Raw genomic sequence first — 6,000 nt, 5'->3', positions numbered from 1 at the left:
GTGTTGAGCAATTCGGCGGTACGTCCACCCGGCCTCCCGCATGCCCACTATACGCCCTCGCTCAAAGTCCGTCAACTGCACATACGGTTCACGTCCACGCTGTCGCGGCATGCTACCAGTGTTAAAGACTGCGATGGAGCTCCGTATGCCATGGCAAACTGGCTGACACTGACGGCGGCGGTGCACAAATGCTGCGCAGCTAGCGCCATTCGACGGCCAACACCGCGGTTCCTGGTGTGTCCGCTGTGTCGTGCGTGTGATCATTGCTTGTACAGCCCTCTCGCAGTGTCCGGAGCAAGTACGGTGGGTCTGACACACCGGTGTCAATGTGTTCTTTTTTCCATTTCCAGGAGTGTATTTGATCTATGTGAGTGACTGGAGTAGGGTATCACTGATGGTAAGCTCACAGCTCTTCAAAAAAGTTCACTGTTCGCTTTGGAGAACAGTAGACTGGTACGAGGTGGTCGTGTAAGCTTCCCCTATTGCCATAAGTGGCAGCCACTTAAGTTCAGTCAGCGCAGTAAAATGGGTCCACATGAAGACATGACTGAATGGCAGATAGGAGCTATACTTTCTGGACGTGTCCATGATCACACGGTGAATGAAGCTGTCCGACTTTCAATTATCGAACAAACGAAAGGATGGCTGACATAGTGTTTAGTGTATCTGGGATTGTAAAACAGTTAAGATCCTTGGACGCGAGGAAGGTATCTGACCCAGACCGTAGCCCCGTAATATTTTATGTTGACTAGGGTACAAATATAGCACCACTCTTATCCGTCATGTATCAGAGGTCATTGGAACGGCGGAAAGTTCCACGGGACTGGAAGAAGGCCCAGGTCATAGTAATCTATAAAAAGGGTAGAAAATCGGATGAACATAATTACCGGTCAATTTAACTGAAATCGATTTGTTGTAGAATCATGGAACATATTTTGTGTTCAGACATAATGAGCTTTCTAGACTATGAGAAGCTCATCTGCAGAAACCAGCACGGTTTTAGGAAACAGCGGTCATGCGAGACACGGCTGGCCCTCTTTGTGTATGATATACAACAGGCTCTAGATACCGGCTCCCAGACATGTCATATTTCTCGACTTTCGAAAGGCGTTCGACTCAGTTCGGCACTGTCGCTTGCTACAAAAAGTGCGCGCTTACGGTCTATCCAATGACATTTACGGTTGGATAAAAAGTTTTCTTACAGACAGGGAGCAGGATGTCGTCCTGAACGGGGTAACTTCAACATAAACAAGAGTACCTTCATGTGTGCCCCAGGGCAGCGTAATAGGTTCGCCGCTTTTTACGATTTACATAAACGATCTGATTGATGGTATTGACAGCGGCCTTAGACTGTTTGCCGATGATGCTGAAGTCTACAGGAAAGTAACATCACACGAAAATTGCGAACAAATCAATGAGGATTTGCAGAAAATAAATGCGTGGTGTAATGACTGGCAGTTATCTCCCAATATTAGTAAGTGCAACCTACTGCGTATAACAAGGCGAAAATCCTCATTAATGTAGGAGTACAAAATAAATGATCAGTCTTTGGAAGCGATAACATCAGTCAAGTATCTGGATGTGACTATTCGAAATGATCTCAAATGGAATGATCAGAGTACACAAGTAACGGGTAAGGCGAACTATAGATTGCGCTTTATTGGTAGAATTCTGAAGCGATGCAGTCCTTCAACAAAGGAAATAGCTTACAATACGTTAGTTCGTCCAGTCTTAGAGTACTGTTCGTCTGTATGGGACCCTTACCAGTTGGGTCTGATTCAAGAGATTGAGAAGGTCCAAAGAAGAGCGGCAAGATTCGTGACTGGTATATTTAGCCATCGCGAGAGCGTTACAAATCTCATAGAAAGTTTGAAGTGGGACACACTTGCAGATAGACGACACGCTAAACAGAAGGAGCTGCTCACTAAATTCCGAAATCCAATCTTCACCGAGGATGTTGAGCATATATTATTACCACCAACTTTCAAATCGCGTAATGATCATCATTCAGAGATAAGGGAAATAAGAGCTCGTATTGAGGCGTTCAGACAGTCGTTTTTCCCCCGCGCGATCCGCGAGTGGAACAGAGGGGTGGGGGGGGTGGGGGTGGGGGGGGGAATATTACTTTGGCGCGAATTGTGCCCTCCGCCACACACCGCTTGGTGTCTAGCGGAGTATATATGTACATGTAGATGTAGAAAATGGACTGTCCAACATGACTACAAGGAGTCATGTACCATTCGTAGCCGTGTAAGAACAGAGGTTATATAAGGATCATAACCCACAGACCAGAGACAGGTGTTACGCCTTGATAGTGACAATTAGTTTTAAACCCAAGAATAATTTCTACTGTCAGTTAACGCAGGCCAATCGCAGCCAGTTTTCCAGTGAATGTTGTAGTGGGCGTTTGGAGTTGGGTACCTCACAAAAGTCTCCAGGGGGCAAACAGCACAAAAACTGTACAGCAACTCACTGCAGGTTTGTGGAGTCGTCCAACGAGTAGCGAGTCCAACGAGTAGCGATTTCAGCTGATGGAAGGCGTCGATAGCACCAACGGCCCAGTGGACTGTTTGACCTGCATTGTGTGGACGCTGCAGTTCCGGCCGGAGGCGGCACTGTGATGTGCTGCCATTGCCTTTCGTACCATGGTTTGGGTCCACTCATTCAGGTTACCAGGATGTTTTCTTGAACAGTCTCATAGACCAGATGTTGCCCTTTCTTCTACATCTTTGTGATGAGTATGCTGTGGAGACTCCAGTGTTAGAGGGTGTTAAGAGCCAGGGCCGGGTTCATAGGGCTGGGCACATGCGTTCCTGATTTGACAAACACTAAGGCACTCTTTCACAACTCCAGTGGCTGATAAATCGCCGATCTCGGTCCTATATCGAAATCTGGGACTATTTGGAACTGCAGCTGAAACATAGCAATCAACGACCCTGAAGTTTGGCAATTCTACAGGATGCGATCACCATCTGTGTAGTGTCTTGTACCGCAAGGAAGCAAGGGAGAGGATGTTGTTATGGGTGGCTAGTATCCCGTTTCTACAACACAAATGAACACGTGGGTTAACATGGTTCTTTACTTACTTACTGGTTACTTAAGTTGAAGTCCAGATGTTGTGGTACATGCTCCTCAATAATAGTCCTCTTGCAGACGATATCGGTAATCTTGCTATTACAAACTTTAGTCTCACTGCTAGTCCCGCTATAGGCCCTAATCTGGTCGCTATGTACTGTCGTGATCTGGAATGAACTATACCCACTCTGCGAGTGGACTGGCAGATGCCAACTAGAATAGTGAGACAGTGAGGCCCTCTGGTCAGTGGCGGCGGCCTAAATACAAGCTGCCGAGAGGGCGTTGGCGGCATGTTGCTTGTCGGTGTGTCTCTGGCCTCTCCCGTGACAGGCGCGCTTGATACAGCGCCTACTATCGATTTTTGCGATTCAGCTTTGCCGACCAGCCGCGTGGGTAGCCACGGTCCACACGGCTCCCTCCTCCCTCGGGCATGGGTGTGTGTGTCATCCTCAGCGTAAGTTAGTTTAAGTTAGATTAAGTAGTGTGTAAGCTTAGGGACCGGTGATCTCAGCAGTTTGGTCCCATAAGACCTTACCACAAATTTCCAAAATTTGTCGACCATTGTGCCGGCAACAGCTTATGCGAGCACAATCTGAATGTGACATCCCGGAGAAACGCCAAATGTAGGCGCATATGAGGGCTAGATGTGGTGTCAGCATGACGTCCCTGATACGTGCTTGTCGATTGGACCTGTCCGTCGGCTGCGTAGTTGTATCGATGCGGCTAGAGTCAGAGGTCATATGTAGTAAGAGCCCTCAGTCCGTGGACTTGGACAGTGATCTGGGGGCCGTCATTGGGAGAGGTTCCCCGTAAGGAGGTTCTGCGGTGAAGGTGTCCGCGCCTCGGGGGTTGTTTTGATGTACCGGAGAGTGGCGAAAGCTAGCCAGCGAGGTGTCTGTGTTCTACTGGGAGTGCACCATGAGAGTCTGGGTTGTTACTGTGTTCTGATTCGATCCACCACATTAACCACATGTTGAACGTTTTGTGAGTTCGTGCTTTGAGAAGTGTGGCTGGTGCTGTCTTTGATGCTCCAGTGGGGATTAACGTTTCTTTCTGTTATCTGTTGTAGAAACGTCATTAGCGTAGTGCTTACTTAACGTTATCAGCTTGTAACGGTTCCACTGACCACTTTAAACGGCAATCTACGCTAAGTTATATCTCTGCAAGGAATTTTTAAAAAGTTGAGGATGAGATAACCTAACGGAAACAGAACAATCACACTGCGAATCGTTTCCGAAACATTCTAGCCGAGTATAAACAATAGTAAACGGTGGGTCTGGAACAGACGTTCTCCCAGCACAGAAGCAAGTTGTAACATCACATATTAAAACCGGTCGCCAGCCGAATTGGGCATTCTTGTGTTAAGTAAAATGATAAAGCAGAAGGCAGTGCTAAGGCTAACCTAACCTTCCTTAACACACACACACTAAACCCTTTTCTTACATCTGTTCCTACTACAACACGGTAACCTAACCTTGCAGATAAATGTGCTGCTAACAAACAAATGGCAAATGAGATAGTAAACAGCAACGTACGACTTTCAACAAAACGTACCTTAACTTAACTAGGTGCAACAGTTTATAAAACCAATTACCGACACACATGAAAAATGGCTCTGAGCACTATGGGACTCAACTGCTGTGGTCATAAGTCCCCCAGAACTTAGAACTACTTAAACCTAACTAACCTAAGGACAGCACACAACACCCAGCCATCACGAGGCAGAGAAAATCCCAGACCCCGCCGGGAATCGAACCCGGGAACCCGGGCGTGGGAAGCGAGAACGCTACCGCACGACCACGAGATGCGGGCGACACACATGAAACTAGTAGCAATACTGAACAGGGAAAAGCTTGAAATGATTCTGAATTTAAATCGGGGAGTCTGTTAATGATCATACTCTGTTACTTCATTGCTTAGTACAGGGTCTCTATGACTACGCTTTAACCAAGGTGCGTTAGACTAAATAGTTCTTTCTTAAACGCGGCTTGAAGCAACTAAACAGAATGCTGATCTAACTGTACTGGCTTTGAAGAAGCCTTTGTATTTCTTCATTAACTAACTAGCCTGGTATATGAGGAACCTTAAACTTTCATGGTTGAGGAACCAAGCTCATTAAAAAACTACACCAGTATGTATGAGAAAAGATTAGTCTTCTTATCATTAATTATTAGTTAAGTAAAGCACAACAAACTATAACTCTATAAATAACAAATGTGCTTTGATAATCAGACTTTTGAAATACTAAAAAATATAATTGTCTGTGCAAATGACAACACAGCATTAAACATAAGTTCAACCACTTTCTCATAATAAATTAGGACACTCGAAATTAAATTCACTAGGATAGGATTCCTGTCCAGGTTTGTGATTTGGGATAACCACGGGTGTAAGTTTTTAGCAACACCACGGTTATTACTATAAAATCAACCAAATTTCACAAATACCTGGTGCATTTACAGAGTGCTAGATGCAAACAATTTGTGTAAGGCTGGTGGTTCTGGTGGCGCAATTTGCAGTGGCTATTAACCTGGCGGCGATGCAGTCATAGCAATACTGTGGATCTCGCTCTGTTACATATCTTCTTGGCGTCTGAATTATATTTTTATAGGGCGAAAAACCCTGCTATGATAATGGTATCACCAAATTCACCTTCCGAGGCCCATAAATACTGCACTTGAGCTCTTCTGGCCTCAAAACTCCAGGAATATGAGCCACTATGATCCTCTGCTGCTAGCGAGGTGTTCACCACAGCACTGCTCAGCCCAGACTCCTTACTCGTGACAAAGGACGAGCTGCCACTTGCGCGCCAACCACACCTTTTCCACTCCACCAGGCTACTTCCGTATCTACGGGGCTTCCCCACATCTTTTACATTCAATCCTACGTTCCTAACTATGGACCAAGTCATTTACAGTACATTAT

The sequence above is a fragment of the Schistocerca nitens genome, chromosome 4, assembly GCF_023898315.1.
Source record: "Schistocerca nitens isolate TAMUIC-IGC-003100 chromosome 4, iqSchNite1.1, whole genome shotgun sequence".
NCBI lineage: Eukaryota > Metazoa > Arthropoda > Insecta > Orthoptera > Acrididae > Schistocerca > Schistocerca nitens.
The sequence above is the reverse complement of the archived record's forward strand: the minus strand, read 5'-3'. Positions refer to the sequence as shown.